Raw genomic sequence first — 26,736 nt, 5'->3', positions numbered from 1 at the left:
ACAAGGGCCTGATGAGAACTTTCATGAGGCATGGGTCCGTTTCAAGAAGTTGGTGCGAACCATTCTGCACCATGGTTTCGAAAAGTGGAGTCTATGCAATCAGTTCTATAACGGGTCGTATGACGATCGAGGGCTATCTTGGATCTTCGTGCTAGTGGCCAATTTCTTTGAGAATATGGGAGAGACTAATGGGTGGAAGATCATTGATGACTTAGCCACCCATAAAGCTGAGTATGGGAATTCCAGAGGGAATCAAAGGAGGAGTGCTGAATCTCCTTCTGTAGCTGCAATTGAAGCTCTCACTGCGAGATTCGATAAGTATGAGTTGGGAGGAGCCTCGAAGGGAGGAATCTACCATGTGAATGCTGTTACAGACGATCCATTCGTCTGTAAGAGATATGGAGGAGAGGGACATGTCTCAGATAATTGTCCAAATTCTTATGAGTCTTATGCTGCCTTTCAACATTACAGGCAGAACAACACTTATTACGAGCCGAACGTCCATCCCAATTTGAGGTGGAGTAGTCAAAATCTGCTCAATCCTACTGCTCCTCCGCACCAGCAGCAGCCGTATGTCCCTCCACACAAGAATCAACAAGGCTTTCAGAAGCCTCCTTCTTTCACTCCTTCTAATCAAGGTGCATCATCTTCCGGTGGGGTGAGTGAAATAAGTGAGATAAAGTCTATGTTGCAATCCATTACAAAGCAGTTTCAGCTGAGTGATCAACAGAAGGATGCGTCCATTAAGGCACTTAAAACTCAAGTTGCCCAACTGGCCGCAAACCAATCCTCAAGAAAGCAGGGTCATTTACCGACTCAAAATGAGAAGAATCCACATGAGACGGTAAATCTGATATAATTGAGAAGCGGTCTTTCTTATGAGGGACCGGAAGTGTTGAAATCAGACCCGAGGAAGGCTAAAACTGATGGTGAACAGTGTTCTGTCGAAGAAAATAAGCTCACGGCAAAGCAAGTGCTCGATCGACTGATTACAGGTGGTCGATCGAGCGGTAATCGAGGCGAAAGTGCTCGATCGAGTGGTTTTTCCACTCGATCGAGTGAACAAGAAGATCAGACTGGTCGATCGAGTAGTTTATCTACTCGATCGAGTGAAGCAGAAAGTGGAGTTGATCGATCGAGTGAAAAAACTACTCGATCGACTGAAATTGATGAAGAAACTGCTCGATCGAATGATTATATTGGTCGATCGAGTAGTATTGATGACGGGAAGCTTATTCGAGAGCCTGCTAGTGCTCGTTTAAGCGAGGAATCACCGGAAAGACCTCGTTCGAGAGGTAAGAAGCGTCAAAGGATCTGGAGAACTTGCACAGGAAGATACATTGAAGCGAGAAACAAGGGACTCGAGATACCAATCACGGTTCCCTTCCCGAGGCGGCCTGCAGAATACAAAGGCCAATCAACAATTAAGCAAATTTGTCGAACTTCAAAAGCTTGGAAGTCACTGTGCCGTTCTTTGAATTGTCGACAAAGGTACCCTCTTATTTAAAGTTTATGAAAGAAATTTTATCGCGTAAGAGGACTATTAGTGATAGTGAGACCGTAGCTTTGGCGAGGTGGGGTCGGCCCTATTTCAAAATAAGTTACCTCCTAAGCGATCGGATCCGGGTAGTTTTTCGATCCTTGTCATATCGGTATCCATTTGATTGATAACGCGTTATGCGATCTAGGCGCTAGCGTGAGTGTCTTACCATTGTCTCTAGCTAAGAGATTTGGTTTGACAAAGCTGAGTTGCACCAACATGACTGTCCAGATGGCCGACCGTAGTTTATCACGGCCACTAGGTGTAGTAGAAGATGTACCTGTTCAGATCGGGAAGTTCTTTATTCTCGTTGATTTTATTGTCTTAGACATCCCCGAAGATGCACACACTCCTATCATTTTAGGGAGACCATTTTTGTCTACTGCCCGTGCAGTTATAGACGTCGGGGGGAAGACTTTGACCTTTCAGGTAGGGGACGAGGAGCTGATTTTTCATCAGTCTAAGTTCCGGAGAGCTCCCATGCAAGCCCAGCCTTGCAATGCTCTCTCTTCTATTGATCTTATTATTGACACTCCAGATGAAAATTTGGAGAATTGTGCTGCTATTGTTAACCCTCCGCCTCAGACTGAGAGCAAAAAGGAGGAAAGTTCGTCTGTTTTCCTTGCTGCAGGTACAGATGAAAGCAATGAAGGAGCTGTCAAAGGACATGGTGCAATTAAAGTTGATCAAATTGGAGATGATGACACTACAGCTAGTGATAAAGGAGTAAGGACAAGGAAAGTTCGCGCTTACGTGGATGTGAACTACTCCACTCCTACCGTTTCAAGTGATAATTCAAGCTCATGGAAGTTGAAGAGGACAGTCAATGTTGCTGAGATGACGTCCTCCAGTCAGGAGCCCACCGAGGGGCTACTGAATTGCATTGGGAATTGAGCGGGGAAATGCCCCGTGTAACACTTTGTAATAAATAATTTTTGAATTTTTTTCGTTGAATTTGTTTTATTGCTTTTAATTAGGACAATTAGTTTTAGACAGTTTCTAGCGTAGATTTAAGACTATAGAATGTTCTTATGCGTATTTGGTATTTTGGGAAATTTTTGCACGTGTTTTTATGCAGGTTTGGGGAAGTTTTACGCATTCCCGGGAAGAAATGACGAAATTAAGGAGCTTACACGAGAAAAGAGCTCGATCGAGTACTTTTTGTACTCGATCGAGTGAAAATTTGGTCGATCGAGCACTTTTACAGGTCGATCGAGTAAAGCAAAAAGGGGGACTTCTCGATCGAGTAGAATTCTACTCGATCGAGCGACTGGAGCATAAAAGTGCTCGATCGAGTGGTTTTAAACCACTCGATCGAGTGAAAATGAATAGGACGCAGGGAGTTTTCTACCTTAAACTCTTTCTTTTTGTTTTCTTATTCATTCATCCCCTATTTTCGTCATCCCAACCCTTATTGCGATCAAACTCACCCCAAATCCCCATATTTTCTTGCCCAATCTCCAATCTGCCACCTACAATCTCTTGTTTGCTAATTAATCTCTCATAACCCCTTATTTTCCCCTTGATTGGTGTCCATTTACACGATTTTCGAAGAGGGTTAGGGTTTGCGGTTTGAGATCGAAAAATCGCCTATTTCTCTTGTTCTTTGAAGATTAATTGCTAATTGTAGGTTCATTGCCATCAAGTAAGTGATTTCTATAACCTCTTTGCATTTTAATCTCGATTATTTCGAATTTTTTGAGGAAAAATTGGTATTAGGGCTCGAAATCCCTGTTTAGTCGATTTTTTTTCGACTTGATTGTGTTTGTATGCCCTTAATTATCTTGCTTGATGATCATAATTCCCCTTCCTCGCTGTTTTTGCATGCTTAATTCGAATTCTACATGAATTTTCGCGATATGGACTCAGAATAGTCGAAAATTTCGACTGTCAGACGGGTTTTTGCTGCTGTCATTTGTCAAAGCTAGCTTCCTTGTTGCGATAATGCTGCTGTTTGTAGAATGTTTACCATGCCTAACATGCTTCCATTCGAATGTGCGCAAATTTTTGCGATTTAGTCGCCTCGGTCAATTTTCGTCGACAGACGGTTCATATGCTTCTTTGCCATACTTAACCTCAGTTGACACTTACATGCTCTTGTTGTTGACTGATATGCCCACCCTTATCGCCATTTACATGCTGCTATTCAAATTGTTTGAGGATTGTTGGGTCTTATGTGCTGTAAAGTCGATTTTTCGACTTGTAGGGATTCACATCTTTGCCACATCTTTGGTTTTACGTCTTTGTTTTAGCCACGGTTAGCGAGTTCTTTTCTTATCATACCCCTTGCTTTGCTTACGGGATGGAGTCTAGTACTTTACCTTCTACCGGCTCCACCTCTAGTCCGTCTTTGAGTGAGACAAGTGGCCCCCTCTTTGTTGCCACACGCCTCCGCGTTAGTCCACCGCAGCCCCGGTGTTTCTAGTTTCAGTGCGAGGGACGGTTTTTACTCCGGCTAGCTCATTTGCTACCTCGATTCAGTTTTGCCACTTCTTCTACGGTCACCACCACGCTAGCACCGTCTTTGTTAGCCCCTCTTGGTGGTGACCACAAGAGCCCACTACCTCTACACCGCTTCTACTTTCACACTGTGGCGGACTCGCCCGTAGATCTGTTGCCTTGAGCAGCCCTGGTTCCCCTCACACCGTCGCTTCACGAGCTTCGCTTTGAGTTCCAGAGGCGGGGGTCGAGACGATCTCGAGCTACGCCGGCTCCGTTACCTCTACTTCCGCTCCTATCACTTCTACACCGCCGTCGCTTCTACTTCTGGCATCGCATTACGGCCCCGAGGTGACACTTCCTCGACCCTCACCGGACTACCCGCAGGTATTATTCGTCAACGCTTTACACCGTAAGAAATTTTATAACCTGCTAAAGTGTGTACATGTACCTTCCCGATTTTTGGATAAATCGGCACTAGATAGACTCGGCATTTACGAGTCGGTTTGCGACTCATGCGGGCCACGGGGATGCCGGCCTCATCACTATGAGAGGCCGCACCTTTTTAGAGCCGAGCCTCGAGTTTCTCGCCTCTTTTACCTTCTCCCAGGGCACACGAGGCCGACCCCAAGAGTTCTTCGGTGTCCTTAGGTTGTTTAACCGGACCTTTCCGATGACACTAGGGGAGTTTGGTAGGTTACTTGACCTTTCCTATACGGGCTTGACTGCTGCCCCGAGGAAGGTCTACCGTCAGCTTTGGCGGTGTCTGGCCCAGACCACCTTTCAGGAGCGAAAGCTCCATCAGGTCCACCTTCCACCCGTCCGTTGTTTCCTTAGACTGATGGGGAGCACTATTTTCGGCCGAAAGGAGCCGAACAACATTACCAACAACGAGCTCTCCATCGGGCGGTTACCGAACGTCGCTGCGAGGGTCCCTTCACCCTCAACATTGCCTACTTGACCGCCCAGTACCTCCATAGCCAGGGGCTGAAGGAGACGGGAACCATTGCCTGCGGTGGCATAGCCACCATTCTTTCCCGTTCCCTTTACTCCACCTGGCCACGTGACTTGCAGTACCTCACGGGAGAGAGGTTACTGAGTGTGTATGTCATGCTCTCTCAGCATTGGCTGACCCCAGACCACCGGACTTAGAAGATTGACGGCTCCTTGTCTGTTGACTTAACTTGTGACAGTCTCCCCCGTCTAGAGCCCTTGCCCACTGTTGCAAAGGGCCACCGTCTGCCACCACTGCCTGACCTCCACCTTCCACTCCGACCACATCCACCTCCTGATGCACCCGTCGCCAAGAAGCGGCGACTTGAGACTGGAGAGGGGTCCACACCTTCAGGGAGTACCCAGCCTTCCACGGCTACTCCCGATCCGACCTCTACTCCCACTACTACTACCACTCCTACTCCACCTCCCACTGACCAGACACAGACCGATCCCGGAGGGTTGGCCACACCCTTCCTTCTTCCGGTATCCACCTGAGGGGTACCCGGTTTCTGACGAGGAGGAGGACGAGGACCCAGAGGTGGCGGTGGAGAGAGCTCGTGCTGAGGAGCGGAGGAGGAGAGAGGAGGAGAGAGACCCGGAGTACCGGGCGGTGGAGGAGATCCGTGATAGCAGTGACGACGACGACGAGTAGCTACTGGTCTACTCACTTCCCCAATTTTCTGGCTGGTTTGGGGAAGTTCGTATTTTGTATGTATCCCTTACTCTTTTCTTTTGTCTCCTTTATTTTTATTATTTTTATTTTATTGGTTGTATATTCCCGTTCCCCTGTATATATCTGCTGGTGTATGCTGGAGGACAACGAGGGCGTTGTCCGTTTTGGTTTGGGGAGGGTATTGCATCCTTTTGAGTCTGCATTTGCATTTGTTTTTGCATTCACGTTTATTTTTCAGCTTGCATTGTTGTTTATTTTCATTAAAAATCAAAAATCCAAAAAAATTAGAAAATTTCAAAAATCAAAACAATTTCACGTTTATTTTTGCATATAGGTTGAGTCGAAACGGTAGATTTCCATGATGACAATGCACTATAACTTGTCATTTTACTTGAGCCTTGCACTTTATTGATAGTTATTAGCTTTGTCATACGCATAATCTACGAGTTTCTGTTCAAATATAGCTGACTGTTTAGACTTGACCTGATAAATTGGCAAACTACTTAAAAATTCTGAGATATTAGAGCCCATAACTGGTGACATTCATGACCAGTTCATTAGGAATTTTGAGTAGTACTCCTTGTATAGCATGTTCGTCTCTTTTGCACATTTATGACATTCAATTTCTCGTCAAATGCACATATTCGGGTTTGTGGTTGGTGTCACATGCAGGGAGGTGCTTGCAAATTTCCCTTTCCTTATCTTTTTCACCCATTTAGCTCCACATTAGCCAAATTTGCCTTTTTGACCCATCAGCTACATCCCAAACTAAGCCTGCCTAGTCAAGCTAGTTAGTATGTTCTTTTGTGGTATGTTTTTCCATTGCAGTTTGGTCCGTTTTTTTTTGTTTTGGAGTTAGTGTAAAAATTGAGGAAGGAGGAAAGGAAAAAAAAAAGTATTGGAAAAAGAAAAAAAAAAGAAAAACGTGAAAGTGAAAAGAAAAAAAAAATGAAAAAAAAATGAATGAAAAATGAAAAAAGCTGGAACGTGAAACAGAAGAAGAAAAAGAAAAGAAGTTTGAAAGAAAGAAAAAAAAGGGGTTGTTTGTTTCAGTTAGTTATTTCAGACGGAGTTTAAAAAAGGGAAGTTTGTGACCGTCTGACTCCTCCGTTCTATCCCATATTTCTTGAGGAGATTATGTTTGAGTTTAGTGAGTTGTGTGCCAAATGAAGGGCACTTGTACTTAGTTTTTCAGTCAGTTGAGATTCGGATGGTTTCATTATGGTCCTGTTAGGAACTAGCTTGACGCTTTTACCTCCACATTTCCATAACATGTTTTGCCTTTTTCTCACCTGAACCTCACTATTCCCAAATTTTTTGTAAGCCCTCGGCTGTGACGGACATTATTGGTTGGAGTGTGTGCATTAGTACTTGAATTGTCTTTCATTTTTGTTGCATGCATACTATGTAGGTCGCAGTTAGGTGAGTGACTGTCTTTTCTTCTCTCTTTTACATATAACATTCACCCTTTGCTTCATGAGAGAAGAGTGACCACGAGAGAGTCCGATTTTGTTGGTCTTGCAAGGTCGATAGGTTGGCTATATTTCTGAACAGCTTATAATTCGTTTGCGTATTGACTGCTTAGCTTTAACTGTTAGTTTTTGTTGCATTAAATTGGTTTAAGTAGACAAGTTAAGCTAGCTCTGAGTTGTCATTTCCGTTCCATTAGTTTAGTTTTGAGTTTACTCGAGGACGAGTAAAGGTTTGGTTTGGGGAGATTTGATACGTGCCTAATGTATAGTCTTTTTAGCCTATTTCAGCACGTATTTCTATGCATTTTTATACTGTTTTTATAGTATTTTGCCCCGAATTGGCTACTTTGGTTTGTTTTGTCCATTATGTAGAAATGAACGCGAAACTAGTAGTGGCAGCGGCAGTACTAGCAGAAACGACGGTGGCAGCAGCAGGGACCACCGTCTCAGACAGGGATGGGGTAACAGTAGAACTAGTCGAGGGCATTGTGTTACTTTCCATCCTAACAATCAAATAAGTCCTCAAATTAATCAAATAATTAATTACAAAACGATTTTCCCCAATTTATCACGAATTTTCGAAAATATCGAACCCTAATGCCTTTAATCAGGTCGAAAACAAGCAATAAATTAACAAGAAATAAAGGGGAATACTTACTTGATTGAAGACCCACAAGAAGATGCAAATTAATCGATAAAAACGCAAGAAATTGACGGATTAAACCCGACTATGAACAAACCCTAAATCCCGAAATAAAACGCGAAAATCACGAATTTAACAAGGGAAAAGAGAGGGCTTTTGTCGAAATAAGCACAAGAAACACAATGTGGGTGGTCAATTTGGTAAAGAGGGAAGAATAATGGAGGATTTGAGGTTTTTGTTGAGGTTTTATCGCAAAAACAAAGGAGAATAAAAGTTAGAATGAAATAGAATGAAGGGGGAAAAGGTGTGACACCCCCATACTCCAAGTGCCTTACCAGGACCACTTAGGTATAAAGATGTCACCATCTCGGTTTCCCGAGGCAATGATAATCATAAGACAATAGCAAAACAACGTTTAAATAGTATAAGTTTAGTGAATAAATACAATCCAAAACCAAATGCCCAAAATACGGGTTACAAGTGAAAGATCATAGATCCATATTAGACTCTCTAATAAAATTAATTTATCTCATAAATTATCATTTAGGTGATCTATGTAACATGCATGCTAATATGAAAGCATAAAAGGAAAGAACAATTTCCTTACATTGAATTTGTGGTAAAAAGGGGCACAAACTAGTTCACCTTACTAGCTTGTTCTTGAGCTTATGCCAATGGAAGATCCTCCTTGCAAATCTTCAAAATAGAAGATCTCCTTCTTGTTGCACCCAAGAACTAACCCAAAAATATTAACAAGTATGAACTAGAACTTATTAATATTGTACCCTTGATTATTATTAGAAATATTACTAACTAATCTTAGTAATATTATTTATGTATACTAACAACTTAGTAGAGAGGATTATTATTTTAGAGAGAAGGTAGATGAATTTTGTTCACATGCAAAATGGTAGAGTAAAGTGGTGAGGTAGAGTGAAATGTGAACAATATATGGAGTGTAGAGTAGGGAAAAGTGGCGGGTGGAGGAGTGTCTTAGTGGACAATTTTGTCTTACATTTTTATCTTACATCACATGCAAAATCTTGTATAAGATAAATTATGGTAGTATACAAAATAAGGTGAAATGATTATGTGAGTAATCATCCACTACTCTTATTTTACACGGTCCACTTGACCATATACGGGTCCATGTTGGTTCTTATATTTGTCGCACAAATCCGTGTAATTTTTATTTTAAACATCGTATCATGTTTAAATACTTCCATAATTAATTCGTCCAATTCACTCCGTAAATATACGTGTACCACTACACATATTATTTACGTACTAATATTAATCACATTAATATTAATTAGTACAATTTTAGTAAATTAACAGTTAATTAACTAAAACCCGTTTCCCAAAACTTATTATTTAATTATCGCATAATTAAATAATAACTGCCGCTCCTCGAGTTCGCAACTCGAAATCTCTCTAAAAATAATCGACTAACCTCTTAGTCTATAAATCAAGGGACTAAACAAATTGTATCTCATACAATTAATTAGTTATCAATTGGGGTTCGTTCCTTTAGGTGTGATAGGAAGGGGTCGATTGATCACCGCCGTCTCACGACAATAACGTCAAACTCTAGTCACCCAACCGTTATCGATTTACGTTAATCAGCGACGAGGATCAAATAATTAAATATCGATGATATTCCATTAATGGGATTTATTATGTTAACGCACTATTGTGGAGGACACTAACTCCAACAATCTCCCACTTGTCCGACACAAGGTGTGCGCTACCAATTCTCTTGTCCGTTTTAATCTCCCACTCAATGCAAGGTGTCTTTCAGGTCGCACTTGCACATGAACACATCGCGAGTGGTTTTCTCGATCGGGAGTGTGACTACCTGACCGGAAAAATCTTTCACAGATTACTTCCGAGCGTGGCCACGCATTTGTAGTCATTAACTCCTCGAGTGGCCTTGAGATATAGTTACCCAACGTGGGTGGACAATTCCTGTATGCCCTATCTATGCTATTGCACAATACAGCTCACCATGACCTAGTAAATGCCCTTTTGGCCTCCTTTCACGGCACGACCTAGGACAAAAACCAATGTCACTCGAAAACTGCACTTGCTCAGATAATAGTCTCCAATCAAAAGAATCGACTCATTAGAACATCTTAGAGATCCCCGCCACGACCAGGCGTCTATAATAGAACTTAGGGACTCTCTAAATGGTCACTTTGTCGGCAAAGTGTCACACACTCGCCTATGTAATCGACTAGTCATCACGTATGACCTTATGGTGTTGAACAACCATCAATCGACTCATAATCTAGTCACTCCGAGACGTCACCTCATTAAGTGACTAGGGACAAAATACAATGTTCATCTTATTCACTTGAATATTGTTCAACATTGTCTCCACAACTTATTCAGATAAACAAGGTATTCTATGTTTTCAGTCAAACTGAATAATTGAGTTCTTAAAGAAACTCGAACAATGAATGCGATCATCACTTATGTAAATATCAATACTCTATCCAATATTTACATAACGATCTTTAGCAATTAAGGTATATTCCTCAATCACATTGAAATGACATAACCATCATGTCTACCTTATGCCTACGACTTTGGTTAGAGGATAAGCAACAGTTGCATCCCTCTAATTTCCATTGCTATTTTCCTTTGTTCTATGCAATCTTTTCATCACATAGAACATATCTAAGTACACGTCTAAACAAGTTTTTAGACTCTGGTTCTAAAGCCAGTCAAACACTCCCACTGTTTTCACAGTCTCTCCGGGAACGATATTCGGCTAACAGAACTACTCTAGTTCCATTAAAATCCGGATATCAATTATCTCTTTTACAACATCGGATGCTATAATGTACTTAGCTTTCCGTTCATGATTTGTACGTATAACACTTATACATACACATCCTTCATATGACATATTTTATGTATGACTTCTCATACATATTTGCTTTATACATGTATAACTTCTTATACATATTATTCTTTATGCACATAACACTCTTACATGCAAACTGCTCCTTAACGAGGCCCATAACATCTTATAAGCATAGGAATGTTTCCGTGTAATCCTTATACACGAAATTCACAAATTCCTCCAAACTACAAGAGTAAATCCTCAGTGCTTCTCAAGTACTCAAGGATGCTCTTGATAATCATCTAGTGACACTCACTAGAAAATTATTGGTAATGACTGCTCATATTCTCAACATGATAAGTCCCGACGAGAGAATCTTTTAGCATATTTAATAGATCCTGCAGCGGAAGCACAAGAGATCATATTAATTCTTCAACAACTTGAACGAGTCAAGAATCTTATCACATAAGTATCTTGTCCAGATATTTAATATGCACCATGCCACTCTCAAGTATTCACCCGAGAATATTTCTAGTCACTAATATGTCAAACACATATTTTAGACTAAGAAATATCACCTTAGCTACATTTCTAGTCACTATTATGTCAAGCACATATTTAGACTAAGAAACTCACTTTAGCTCCCACTAAACTCCAAGTATCATCATGTTATCTCGACACTCGAGTAATACCGTTTGATAGACTACATGATTGAACCCAAAGTTCCAACTCTTTGACGTATATATAGATCACAAAAGGGATCTTTCAAGCATGCTAGGCTTCTTAGTATTGACAACATCAACAAAACTTCTCCCAAGGAGAAAGTTTCATTATTCATTTGCCGAATCTCATCCTCATGAGAAGCTATATTGCTAAGAACATTCGAATTGATAAAGGCATTTGGGTTGTCACAAAACTCTCTATAACCAACCCAAATTTTAAACATCTTATGTAACCTTTACAACAAGATCAAGGTAAGCTACCAAAGTATTAACCTTAAATCAAGTCTCGAAAACATCGCGTGTTTCCTTCCTTATCGCATCGTGTGCAAGGAGATCAATTCGGATTGCATGGTGACACGCCATCACATAGATTTTCATACTATAGAAAAGCCTTTGATGAGGGTTTAAGATTCGTTACTTTTGAAAAGTAACACAATATTATCGCAAAATTATCTCCTTATAACCACTGAGCCACAATAAAGAACGTCTTCTTGTATTGTACTCACCACTAAGCCTCAATAAATAACGTCTTCTTGCATTGTACTCAGTTTGTGGGTCTTAGACTTCCGCAAGTTCAAAATTTCTCCCACTCTGTCTTCCAGAAAATGAAAATCTTTCTGGAAAGACAGTATTATGAGCCACAAACTCTTTGTTCTCGTTTTGGAGGAGTAAAAACCATGTGGTTTAATTTTGGATAACCCTCACAGATACACAAATTGGTTCTGAACATAAACATTTATGATCCCAAATGTATAAAAAGACAAGTTAGGGACTCTCCCTATCCATATCTCATATGGAGTCATTTAGGCCATTATAATCGGGTTTTAAACTTTTAGTGGATAAATAGCTTACAAAATTGCGAAAAACCTCAAACTATATCTCATAAAGTTCGGTTTATATACTTGACTACACCATACTCTATGGTGTCCCAAGGAGAAGGTATTATGTGAACTGGTTCACAATCTTCTTAGTGATTATCAAGGTCATTACTTGATATTACTCATTTGATCATCAAAGTCATTACTTTGAAACTTCCGATCAACATCTTGATCTTGACATGCTTTTGGTTTACTACTTCATTTTGAAAATATTTCACGTTTCAAAAATCACTTTTATGTCTTATTAAATAGATACGAGATTTTCATATCTACTTAACAATACGGTAAAAGTGACCAAGTATGTATATAACTAACTATCGGCCTTACACATCCGTATGTATATGGTCAATCACCTCACTATTGTGTTTCTTTTCTGCAAAAGAACAACATAATACATGCACACATACCATAAGACTCACAATCAAATGGTTGTTAGATGTGCTTATCGTTTATACGTGAAACGAATTTACTTGAGGTTTGATCAATTTGGGTTCACCGGAGTAGAGACTTTAAAATTTACAAGATAGTATAATATTTAGTTTTCGTGAAGAATGTAAAATTCCTCTAACTTGAGTGGTCTAAACCAACCACCAAGTTATCATAGGAGTAGGTACAACATTTTGCTTTAAATCACATAAGTGATGCCTTCTATGTATAAACATAGATGATTACATTCTTTTAAAACCAAATTTAGGTACATTTGTCCCTCTCGAAATCATTGCTAATCTAGCACCATTTCGATACAAAAATGTCCTATGCTAGACGTCTTACGTTTTATCAATTCATGTAAACTTCTTTACAAAGAAATGACCCGTACTTATTATCTCATACCAAGATAGTGGAACTAGCCTATCCATTGAGTAGATGTCTCTTTCATCTTTGTTCTATCGCATACATCTAGGGTTGATTCTTCTTAACTCCCACTCACTTTCACATTCCTCTTTGCTTCAATCAAGCAAAAATGAATCTCATGAAGACCTCTCTTCATGTCATTCGTGATATTTTATACACTTAGTAAGAGTGAATTACTATAAAGTGAGTGAAACATGTGGCAAAATCTCAACTTCTTGCGAAATTGGACTACCTAACCGTTCAATTGTTATCATATGCCTAAACTCGTTAGCGCATAAACAATCGATTTGGCTTTTATTGAATTGAGCCATTTGACGGTATTATATTGGAGTATTATTTGTGTTTTTGAAAACTCTTTTCGCAAACTTTTGAATTACACTTGAGTAATTAAAACTAATACGTCATCTTCATGACGGGGGTGTCACTTCCGAAATCAAGACTCTCTTGATAAAATGTGACTTCTTTTTAAACTCGTAATATGAGTTTGCAACATGAAAACCCCTTTTAAATATGTATGGATGTTAAGTTGTATAATAATCGCAATAATTGTGGTAAGCTTATGAAGGTGAATTAGTAAATCATGTTACCAATCATTAATTCCTTCAAAGAAACTGCTTCCTATGAAAGAACGAAACGAGTATAATAATAAATAGAGGATGAAGGGAGGATGAAGTGCGCGATGTCATAGTAAATTCATTAATGAAAAGGAACGAAAAATAGGAAAAATTAACATTCAATGTTTTAAAAATACTTGTGAAAAACATGTTCAACAAGTTTTAACATTTATATAATGATCTCCCACTAAATTATATAAATGATTCCAAGACCCAAATATTAAACAAAAATGAGCATCGCTTGGGCGAAACATCCCATAATTGTGTAAATTCGGTAAGTCACGTTGACTAATTCTACCTCTAGAACTCTTGGTCGACGAATTTCCTTAAATCCATCTACTAGCCCCGGAACACAAGACCGTCTTATATCCCGTTGAGTCCAACCAATTTTGGCGTGTGATAACCGCTTACCACCCTACTTACTCAAGGTAAAAAGAGAACACCCCGCTTGGGCGAGCGTGGCTCTAATGAACAAGAGATTCATAGGTGTTACTAATTGGTAAGGCTAATCTCAATTTTAGTAATGTGAGAGATCTTGTCAATTTAGTCATAAATTCCTTATAAGTGAATTAATTCGGTGAATTTAAATGACGTGAATTGACAATCGCAAAAATAAAATGCATGTGAATGGCGATTTTGGCATGCGCGAAAATAAAACAAGCAAACATGTAAGCATATGAATAAATCCTAGTATGGCCACCTAGTTAATAAAAACTAGTCTATTACATTTCGGAAACAAACTCCTTGGTCCCTTACCTCTTCATTCCATAAGTGGCTCTTCCTTGTGGGATTTGGAACACCTTCCAAAAATAGACTCCGTCTCGTTGTAATCCGTCTTTTGGAAACGCCGGTAAAAATAACTATTACAAATGAATTACGTAGCTATTCCTATTATACATTAATTAATAAAATAAAATAAAACTATTTATTAATTACAAACCGACGATACGAGATTGTATTTAATTACAAACAAATCGATATTCCCATTCATTTCGGGTAATAACGATTAAAATTAACTAGGCCATACTAGGTACAAAATGATAAATACTTTAAATAAATGACAATCATTCATTCAACTTAAATAAATATGCTTAAAATGCTGTAAATATGATGCCAAAATCGCCCTATCTATCATTCGTTGGTATCCATCTCGGTTTTTGTGGATTTAATCGATTTTTAACATGTAAAAATCAATAATTAACTCTTATATCTCATTTAAGTCCAAACTAATTGTCCAAACTGTTTTGAACCTCAAAATTAGTCCTCACTAATTTTATGACAAATTATTAGTTTGATTTGGTGATAATTTGCTAATTTAATCGATAAAATCATAATATATAAGTAAAAATCCAAAATAATTGAAAAATTACCCAAAAAATTGAAACAAAAATTTTTAGTATTCTGGAACACTCCCAAGAACACCAAAATGTCAGAAAAATTGCCCAAAAATTCCGGATAAATTTTGTGAAGAAAAAGATCGATATTTATCGGTTTTTAACCACTAAAACCAATAAACATCAAAACAAAGTGAAAACACACATGCAAAATCACTTTTAACATTGAAATAATATTATTAAATGTACATAAATTTATCATGGGCAGAATCAAAAGTTTCGAAATTATGATTAATTAATTTGACTTTTATCAATTTTTATCTCATAAAATCAACAAACATGCAAAAAATTCGAACCAACCTTCAACTTTTTGCATACAATCATTAGAAAACATGCATGAACTACCATAAAAAATCCATGCACCGAATCAACTTTTAACTAATTTTAGTCAATTTTTCACTAAAATGCGACATTTTGACTCGGTTTTCTACCAAAAAAACATTAAAAATAGCAAAATAACTTCAAAAATCACCAACAAATTCCAAAAACCTTTTGAGATAAGTAGGTATGCATGTCCCAAAAATTTCGTGCTAAAACCTCTTCTAACACAATTTTTGAGTTTTTATAAATTATCACATAATTCATTAAAATGCTTAAAATCAACATGCAAATTACAAGCCTAAGCTCTGATACCACTTGAAAGATCATAGATCCATATTAGACTCTCTAATAAAATTAATTTATCTCATAAATTATCATTTAGGTGATCTATGTAACATGCATGCTAATATAAAAGCATAAAAGGAAAGAACAATTTCCTTACATTGAATTTGTGGTAAAAAGGAGCACAAACTAGTTCACTTTACTAGCTTGTTCTTGAGCTTATGCCAATGGAAGATCCTCCTTGCAAATCTTCAAAATAGAAGATCTCCTTCTTGTTGCATCCAAGAACTAACCCACAAATATTAACAAGTATGAACTAGAACTTATTAATATTGTACCCTTGATTATTATTAGAAATATTACTAACTAATCTTAGTAATATTATTTATGTATACTAGCAACTTAGTAGAGAGGATTATTATTTTAGAGAGAAGGTAGATGAATTTTGTTCACATGTAAAATGGTAGAGTAAAGTGGTGAGGTAGAGTGAAATGTGAACAATATATGGAGTGTAGAATAGGGAAAAGTGGCGGGTGGAGGAGTGTCTTAGTGGACAATTTTGTCTTACATTTTTATCTTACATCACATGCAAAATCTTGTATAAGATAAATTATGGTAGTATACAAAATAAGGTGAAATGATTATGTGAGTAATCATCCACTACTCTTATTTTACACGGTCAACTTGACCATATACGGGTCCATGTTGGTTCTTATATTTGTCGCACAAATCCGTGTAATTTTTATTTTAAACATCGTATCATGTTTAAATACTTCCATAATTAATTCGTCCAATTCACTCCGTAAATATACGTGTACCACTACACATATTATTTACGTACTAATATTAATCACATTAATATTAATTAGTACAATTTTAGTAAATTAACAGTTAATTAACTAAAACCCGTTTCCCAAAACTTATTATTTAATTATCGCATAATTAAATAATAACTGCCGCTCCTCGAGTTCGCAACTCGAAATCTCTCCAAAAATAATCGACTAACCTCTTAGTCTATAAATCAAAGGACTAAACAAATTGTATCTCATACAATTAATTAGTTATCAATTGGGGTTCGTTCCTTTAGGTGTGACCGGAAGGGGTCAGTTGATCACCGCCGTCTCACGACAATAACGTCAAACTCTAGTCAGCCAACCGTTATCGATTTACGTTAATCAACTGACGAGGATCAAATAATTAAATATCTGATGATATTCCATTAATGAGATTTATTATGTTAACGCACTATTGTGGAGGACACTAACTCCAACAACAAGTTCCCAAAACAACTGTCTAATCAACTAAATGAAACGTCTGACAACTACTCAAGCTACAGCGTAAGACTCTATCATCTGAAGGTGATACATCCCAGCTATCCCATGTATCTCGACTCATACCTGCTCAACAACTGCTCACCATCCCCGAATGGATCACCACAGTTTTTAAAACAATAAACGGGGTCAGTACTAATCACACAATTTATATAACTCAACAATACAACAAACAACACAGCTCAATCGTCACAGATATACTCCGAACTCCATCATCTGTTGGGGCTGGTGTCCTCACAGTTAGTGCAATGACATATAAATCTCTAAAAGGATCAAAGGGTATACTTTTGTATTATAATCAGTTGGTCCACGTTTATCAATAACGGTTGGCTTGCTAGATAAGTTTGACGTTATTGTCATACAGATGGCGGTGATCAACTGGTCCCTAAAAGTCACACATATAGGATACGTTTGAGAGATGTGACGGTATGAAAATACAGTCATGTTGATGCCTATTTTGACTAAACAGTTAGTCGGAGTTATTGACAAATAATTAGTCAAACGCGATGTTGAGATAATTATTTAATACGGATTAAATAATAATGGCTAATATGAATTAAGCAGTTAATTCGTAAATTAAATATAAACGATTTATATTTAATTGATGTATATTGAATTAATTATACAATATTGTCTTTGTCGGACAAGTATTAATATGTCGACTAATCTATGCTACTAGTCGATATTTTAATAACCGATAACCGATGACGATTTATAATAAAACCGCGTCATATACATTTTAGCACTTTCGAGTCGGACCACGAGTTAAAATAAGGAGGAAGTGAAAGCCCACTCCCTCCCCTGGGCTCACGGTTTGGCCGAACAAGACAAAAGGAGAGAGCCTCTCTCCTTTTGATCTAAGCATAATCATTTGCACACAAACTAGGGTTTCGGGGCAATTCTCTCTGAAACCTAGATCTCACTTCGACATCTCAAAACAACTCTCTCAATATTGCAAGTCAATCAGAGTGTACTTTCTAGCACAAGGGGCATAGTCTCAGACGGTCTTGGGTGCAACGATTAGGAGGAAATCTACTTTGATTTCTGTCTTAGGCCGAATTTGCAAGGACCCGAGGTTGATTCTTAATCTTTATTGTTTCTCTTGTATTTTAGTTTTATGATAATATTCACATGTTAAATTTGCGTTATAATCCTTAAAATTTAAGGGAATTTTACGGATATTTCCCTACAAGTGGTATCAGAGCGAGGCCACGTAAATTTTTTATTGTGTTTTTCATAAAACGATTTGAAACGATCATGTTTTTGCCTTGATAGCCGTGCCATGTTATACACGGCTGGTTTTTGTGCTTTGTAAACCGTGTCATGTATATACACGGATGAAACGTTTTGTCCATTGCATATTGTTATTTTACATGATCATTATAGCGATATGTTAATGTTTTGCAAATTGTTGATTTAATTTTATGAGAATTAGGTCAAAATTGCTATTGATTTTGCTTTGTCAAATGTTTTCACGAGGGTTTTAAGTTTTCAGAAATGTGTTGTTCTCGATCGAGCATGTTTCTACTCGATCGAGAGTTTTTCTGTCTTGTTTTTTACTCGATCGAGTCCTTGCAGTACTCGATCGACCACTTTTAAAACCCTGATTGCTCGATCGAGACCTCCTTGTACTCGATCGAACAGTCTTGCTGATTAAAGTCCTCGATCGACCTCGAGTTCAGTCGATCGAGCACTTTCTCTTTGGCAATCCTCTCGATCGACTTGCAGTTTCAGTCGATCGAGCCCTTTTCGTCTTTGGCAGCGTGTAAAATTTATTCTTATGTTTTAAATTTTCTTTTGGCCATAATTTGTACTTTATACGGATATAGTACACTCGCTTGATAGTGAAACGGTTCACTCACGTACCAGATAGTTATTTTAAAGCGAATTTAAAATAACGGATTGTAATGGATTAAAATTAAGTTGATAGAAGCGGTTTTGTCACATAATTCTAATCGTTAAAAAGGTGGTTTGGATAAATTTAACATAATTACGGAATTATGTCACGAATAAATTTTAGTTTTAGTTGATGCATTTTATTAATCGTTATTTTGAATGCCTTGAATGTTTTAATTACGTATTTAATTTTACAAACGGTTGTAACTTAGTGTGGCCTTAGTAGAACGTGTTACCGTAATGATGGAACACGGTCTTGGTTGTATTTTGAGATCTCGTATCTCCATTTTGATTTTTTCCTTGTAATTACAGTTTTTATTTAGAATGTAAATAGGTTTATTTTTGTAAATTTTAATTGTAATTTTGAGAAGACCAAAGATGGAGATCGGATGCTCACTCCCGCTACATGGACAAAGATGGAACATCAAGACAAGCTTCTCGGGTCCAACGGTGGATTCCAAAATTGTATTATGTTCTTTTTACTAGGATAGGCCACACTAGGACTTTTTATTTACGTTTTGCATTCTTTTATTTTTGTAACGATAATTTGCATCATATTCCGCCTAAAACCAAACCACCTAATTATTGCATGAAAACTGACTCATATAGAGGTCACGCGTTAGTTCTTTTTTTTGATATACAGATATCACTCATTTTTATTAAGCCATCACCTAAATTAATTCATTCACGCAGTTGCTAGTTTTTCGTTCACTTAAAATGAATTAAAACTAAGTTGATGGGATCTTCCTCGTATAACAAAAAATTGAGAATAGTCTTTATAGGTCAAACTCCAATGAATCCCTTCTTCGTCGGTAGGCATAATATGACCCCTTCTACGTCGGGTAAGTTGGAACTGATTGACCTATTTTATCTCAACACCATGGTCACTCGTACGATCCCGTGATTATGGTGGACTATAGATAGGATTTACAGAAATCTATCGACCAGGAGTTCTTACGGAAGAACTAGCTAAACAGTTGGCTTATCAATTTACGGAAATTGAGTCTTGGGATCACTTGTATTATTCTTGAGGGAGATCAATTATGCAAGTGCAATGAGTCTACATGATTAAAATGAATTTTAAATAGACTTAAATCACCTCGATGAGTTGCTTATTTCGTTTTTGTTTTCCTTTCTTTTTCAGTGTAGATCACGAACATTTAAACTACTAATAACAAAATGGCTGGTCCTACTAATGACCCAATGCCAAGTGCCACATTGGACCGTGAGTCCGGCCGGATCTTCATGAATCGATGAATCGGTCTACTCGTCTCAAGAATGATGGATCAAACTTCGCGGACTGGGAGGCGGCATTACGGAATGCTGCCGCTGCTGACGGGAAGCTCAAATATCTAATAGAGCCCATCCCGCCAAACCCAGGTCCCACGGCTAGAGCTAACGAGATCGCCAAGTATAACGATTTCTGCATGGAAGCGGGTGCGATTAAAAACGTACTCATTTTTGCAATGGAATCCAATTTGCAGAAACGCTTCATAGCCCAAGGTGCAAACAAGATTTTCACCACGCTCACTAAGGAATTCTCGAAAGCACCGAGAATCGTGACCTATGAGCATACCACTCGCTTCTTTGATGCGAGACTCCAGAAGGGCCAACCGGTTAGCCCACACATTCTCAGCATGATTGAGAATGTCGAGAAACTGGAGGCGCTTGATGGTAAAATCAGCGAGAACATCGTGATTGACCGCATGCTTCATTCACTCCACGATGGTTTTGCGCTCTTTAGAGCGAATTACTATATGAATGATTTGAAGAAAAGCCCACATGAACTACACTTCCTTCTCGTACAGACCGAGAAGGACATGAAGTTTAGTGGGAGCATGAAATAGGATGTTCTCGTTGTGTCAAACAAGGGCAAGGGTAAGGGCAAAGCTCAGGCAGACCTAGCGGTAGGCAAACCGAAGTTTAAGAAGTCGGGATCAGGTAAGAGTGGACCTGGTGAGTCGAGCATCTCATCAGGCGCGACAAAGAGCAAGAATGAAAACATGGAATGCCATCATTGCCACAAGACTGGGCATTAGAGGCGTACATGTCCTGTTTACCATGAGGACATAAAAGCAGGTCGCGTTAAACCTGTTGGTATGTCTTCTTCCTCTTCTACTTTTATTCATATGATTAAGATTAACCACGCAAGTTACATAACTTGAGTACTAGATACTGGTTGTGGTTCTCATCTGTGTAATCATGTGCAGGGGCTCCGGAACATCGAACCCCTCGTAAAGGGTGAGGTGGACCTGCGTGTTGGGAATGGAGCACGAGTGGCTGCCGTCTCAAGGGGAACATATGTGATCCAGCTTCCTAGCGGATTTGAGTTATTTTTATATAACTGCTATTATGTACCCAGTCTTTCTAAAAACATTATTTCAGTTTCTGCACTTGACAAACTTGTTTTTTTCATTTGTAATAGAGAATAATACTTGCATTTTCTCTTTACACGATATGATTTATGGCAAGGCAGTCTCCATGAACGGAATTCATGTTTTAGATTAGACCACTGAAATATTACACGTAATGAATAAGAAGTTAAAGGTTGGTGACAAAGATCAAACGTATCTATGGCACTGCCGTATGGGACACATTAATGAGAAACGCGTTAAACAGCTCATACAGAATGGAGCTATTTCAGCCTTTGATTTTCAATCATTTGGCACGTGTGAATCATGTCTCATTGGCAAGATGACTCGGATTTCCTTCAAAGGTGTTGGAATGCGCGCTGCTGACCTATTAGGACTCATACACACAGATGTATGTGGACCCATGTCAATCACCGCACGAGAAGGCTATAGGTATTTCATCACTTTCACGGACGATTTAAGTAGATATGGCTATGTCTACTTAATGAAGCATAAAAGTGAGTCCTTTGAGAAATTCAAAGAATACCGAGAATCGGCATGTAACCAACGGGTAGAAAGATTAAAACACTACGTTCGGATCGTGGTGGCGAGTATCTTTCTCACGAGTTTGATCAACACCTTAAAGATTGTGGGATTGCCTTTACGTTAACTCCACCGGAACACCTCACTGAATGGTGTGTCCGAACGGAGAAATCGAACACTATTTGATATGGTTCGATCCATGATGAGTCACACGGTATTACCTGATTCATTATGGGGTTATGCTCTTTCTCCTACTCTAATACTTAACCAAGTCCGTCTAAAGCTGTTGATAAGACTCCATATGAACTATGGAAGGGAACGGTCCCTAACTTGTCCTTTATACGGGTTTGGGGCTGCGAGGCTTATGTCAAGTGGAGACACGAGGATAAGCTCGGCCCGCGATCGGTCAAGACATACTTTATAGGTTATCCTAAAGGAACATTTGGTTATTACTTCTATTCGCCAACCGAACAACGTGTTTTTGTTGCGGCTAGTGCGACATTCTTAGAGAAGGAGTTTCTCGAGAATGCGAAGAGTAATTGAACCTTCGACCTGTCGGAGATTCCAGAACCAAATACCGAGCAACCATTGGAGGAACCAGTTCCTTCAATCCCGGCTGCGGTGAATATTCCTGAGGAATCTAGGAGGTCGGGAAGAGTCTCTATTTCCCCGGACAGATACATTGGTATGGTCGAGGAACATGACATAGATGACATTCTACTCTTAACGAGTAGTGAACCCGCAACCTATAAAGGTGCCATGACTAGTTCCGACTCAAAGCTATGGCTTGAGGCCATGAAATCCGAGATGGACTCCATTTATGGACTTAAGCAAGCTTCTCGGAGTTGGAACCATCGCTTCGACCAAGTGATAAAAGAAAATGGATTTACTCGATCGGTCGAGGAACCATGTCTATATATCAAGTCGAGTGGGAGCAAGATTGTTTTCCTAATATTGTATGTTGATGACATACTCCTGATTGGGAATGACATACCTCTCTTAACTTCGGTAAAAGTATGGTTGAAGAACCATTTCCAGATGAAAGATCTGGGTGAGGCACAAAGAATTTTGGGCATCCGTATCTATCAAGATAGATCACGTCGGATGTTATCTCTCAGTCAAGAGTCTTACATAGACAAGATTCTAGAGAGATTCAGCAAGACTAACTCCAAGAGGGGTTTCTTCCTATGGCTCCAGGGGTGCATTTGAGCAAGTCTCAGGCACCAGAGACACCGGAAGAGAAAGAGCGCATGACACGGATTCCTTATGCCTCGGCTATAGGATCAATCATGTATGCCATGATATGCACACGTCCGGACGTGGCATATGCATTGAGTATGACAAGTCGATTCCAACAAAGATCCAGGTGTATCACATTGGATGGTGTCAAGAACATTCTTAAGTACCTACGGAGGACTAAAGATTGGGCATTGACTTATGGATCGAGATGACTCGAAATCTCGACCTGATTCGTTTTTACTCTTAATGGCGCTGCAGTCAGCTGGAAGAGTTCCAAACAAAGTGTTACAGCAGATTCTACGACTGAGTCCGAGTACTATGTCGCGTCTAGACATGTACAACGGAAAGCTCATCTAATCCGAGATTACGTGGAGCAAAAGGAAGTAGTGATAGAAAAGATTGCTACAGATGATAATATAGCAGATCCTCTCACTAAACCATTACGACAAGATAAGCATGAAGGGCATGTTAATTCCATGGGAATCAAACGTGTTTCTGAGTTGTAGTACTCTTTTATGGATTAGATTCATTTTCTTGTGTACTCTATACGACATCATCGTTTTGATATTTATATATTTTGTTTTTCATGTGGAATTGTACGACAATTTTGAACACCACAAAGTGAACTGAACAAACATTATATTTTTGGTCCTTAATTGCCCACATGAGCTGATAACTCTGGCAATTATTTTGTGACGTTGGTTGATGGTGGGTTCAACGAGCCATAAGTCAACCGGTTGACTGACCAATCACAAGAGGCGAGTTATACGGATATCTCGTAGGACACAATTGTGACGTCGACGTGGAGTCCTAAATGTTTTATAACATTCGGTGCCAGGTCGTGGATAGGACCTCCATGGTGATCCTAAGAGTCGATTCTTTTGACTATCGACTGTCTCTTGAGACTACGACAGATTTTGGGTGACTTTGGTTTCTTTCTCACGGTCATCCGTAACAGGGGGCCAAGTAGATTTTTTCTGGGTCATTTCATGCTGTGCTTAGATCGGAAGGAGTCGAGTTGAAGGATATATTCAGCCTTTATCAGGTACTCGATATTTCTCAGGGCCACTCGAGGAGCTGTAACTGAAATGCATGGCCATGCTCGAATACGAATTCGTTTTATCAGTTAAGTTACTCTCTAGTCGGGGAAACCACTCTTGATACAGATCGATTGTAAAATAGGACCTTTGTGGATCCGGATCTGCAAATTGTTTTACATTGAGTGGGAGAAATTTTTTAAATGAATATGAGAATCGGTTATCGCACATACACTTGTACGGACAAGTGGGAGTTTGTTGGAGCCAGTGTCCTCCAGTGAGTGCGGATAACGTTATTGCACATACACTTGTACGGACAAGTGGGAGCTTGTTGGGGCTGGTGTCCTCACAGTTAGTGCAATGACATATAAATCTCTAAAAGGATCAAAGGGTATACTTTTGTATTATAATCAGTTGGTCCACGTTTATCAATAACGGTTGGCTTGCTAGATAAGTTTGACGTTATTGTCATACAGATGGCGGTGATCAACTGGTCCCTAAAAGTCACACCTATAGGATACGTTTGAGAGATGTGACGGTATGAAAATACAGTCATGTTGATGCCTATTTTGACTAAACAGTTAGTCGGAGTTATTGACAAATAATTAGTCAAACGCGATGTTGAGATAATTATTTAATACGGATTAAATAATAATGGCTAATATGAATTAAGCAGTTAATTCGTAAATTAAATATAAACGATTTATATTTAATTGATGTATATTGAATTAATTATACAATATTGTCTTTGTCGGACAAGTATTAATATGTCGACTAATCTATGCTACTAGTCGATATTTTAATAACCGATAACCGATGATGATTTATAATAAAACCGCGTCATATACATTTTAGCACTTTCGAGTCGGACCACGAGTTAAAATAAGGAGGAAGTGAAAGCCCACTCCCTCCCCTGGGCTCACGGTTTGGCCGAACAAGACAAAAGGAGAGAGCCTCTCTCCTTTTGATCTAAGCATAATCATTTGCACACAAACTAGGGTTTCGGGGCAATTCTCTCTGAAACCTAGATCTCACTTCGACATCTCAAAACAACTCTCTCAATATTGCAAGTCAATCAGAGAGTACTTTCTAGCACAAGGGGCATAGTCTCAGACGGTCTTGGGTGCAACGATTAGGAGGAAATCTACTTTGATTTCTGTCTTAGGCCGAATTTGCAAGGACCCGAGGTTGATTCTTAATCTTTATTGTTTCTCTTGTATTTTAGTTTTATGATAATATTCACATGTTAAATTTGCGTTATAATCCTTAAAATTTAAGGGAATTTTACGGATATTTCCCTACATCATCAACTCCACAATACTGACTACACACTAAAGTGTGTAGCCCTGCCACAGTACCCATCGCAACAGGTTACTCCTCGCCGCCAGTGGGGGACCGCAACCGTTCCCACCTAAGCCCCGCTCATCTCCGTTGAGCGATAAACCTAAATCCATTAATGTGCACATCCCTTCTGTGGCGGGTTCCACAGAAGGCGAATAATGGGCGTGAAGCTACTCCCGCAAGTGACTCCACTCAGCCAGGAACGCACCCCGAAGAACACAGCATGAGATACAATCAACAACAACTACTATCAACAATCAAAACCAACAACCGTCACAATACTCGTATGATAATATTCAACAATCACAAAGCACAACCAACACATCATGTGACTAATACTGAGTAGGGAAACCCTACCTGGAATGCAATACAATCAGACGGTCTCAACAGCTGTTATCAAAAGGCCTCCTCTACGAATCCTCCTCCTAACATATAATCATACAATTACTAACAATCATAAAAGACAACAAAACCCCCAAACCCCCAAATTAGGGTTTAAACAACCTTAAAAAAATACCATAAAATCAGTATGTAGATCTTACCCTCGACGCAAGGATCACAAGAATGTAAGGAACGATGAATTCCGACCTCCCAAGCTCCGGGATTTGTCAATAATGCGAAGGATGCGAAGTACGTAGGTTGCAATCTCTTTTCAAAGTGATTAGGTTTGTAAAAGCGTTTTATGAAAGTGACGGAAAGGTTTAAATACTAATTCGCATTATTAACAAAACCCGACAAAACACTACCCGTAAACCGGGCTACTCGATCGAGTTACTGACGTACTCGATCGAGTGCCGCCTACTCGATCGAGTACCAAGGCTACTCGATCGAGTACCCTTCAGGTCAGAAACTATTTTAAAATGCAAAACACTCTTACTCGACAGAGTAAGGCCCACTAGATATAGTACCCAGAGGCTCATAAAACCGTAGTATTACAGTCTTCCCTCCTTAAAAAGAACTTCGTCCCCGAAGTTTAAACCACAACAAAACAAAGACATACTACTACACTCCCGACACAACAACCAAAACAAAACTCATCATAAAAACATGCTACCAACCAAACTCAACCCGACTCAACCACTACAAGACATACCGACACAACACAAAAAGGGTGTAAAAACTCTTAAAAACTCTTTGCGATCATCTCCTACCCCCCTCAAAGAAAAAACGGTTACGTCCCCGTAACCATACATACCTGATCAAAAAGAAAAGAGTAACGCTCTCTCATGGTCTCCTCTGCCTCCCATGTAGCTTCCTCAACCTCGTGGTTAGACCAAAGGATCTTAAGCAAAACTGTCTCACCATTCCTAGTCTTCCTAAC

Source organism: Silene latifolia, chromosome 7, assembly GCF_048544455.1.
Source record: "Silene latifolia isolate original U9 population chromosome 7, ASM4854445v1, whole genome shotgun sequence".
NCBI lineage: Eukaryota > Viridiplantae > Streptophyta > Magnoliopsida > Caryophyllales > Caryophyllaceae > Silene > Silene latifolia.
The sequence above is the reverse complement of the archived record's forward strand: the minus strand, read 5'-3'. Positions refer to the sequence as shown.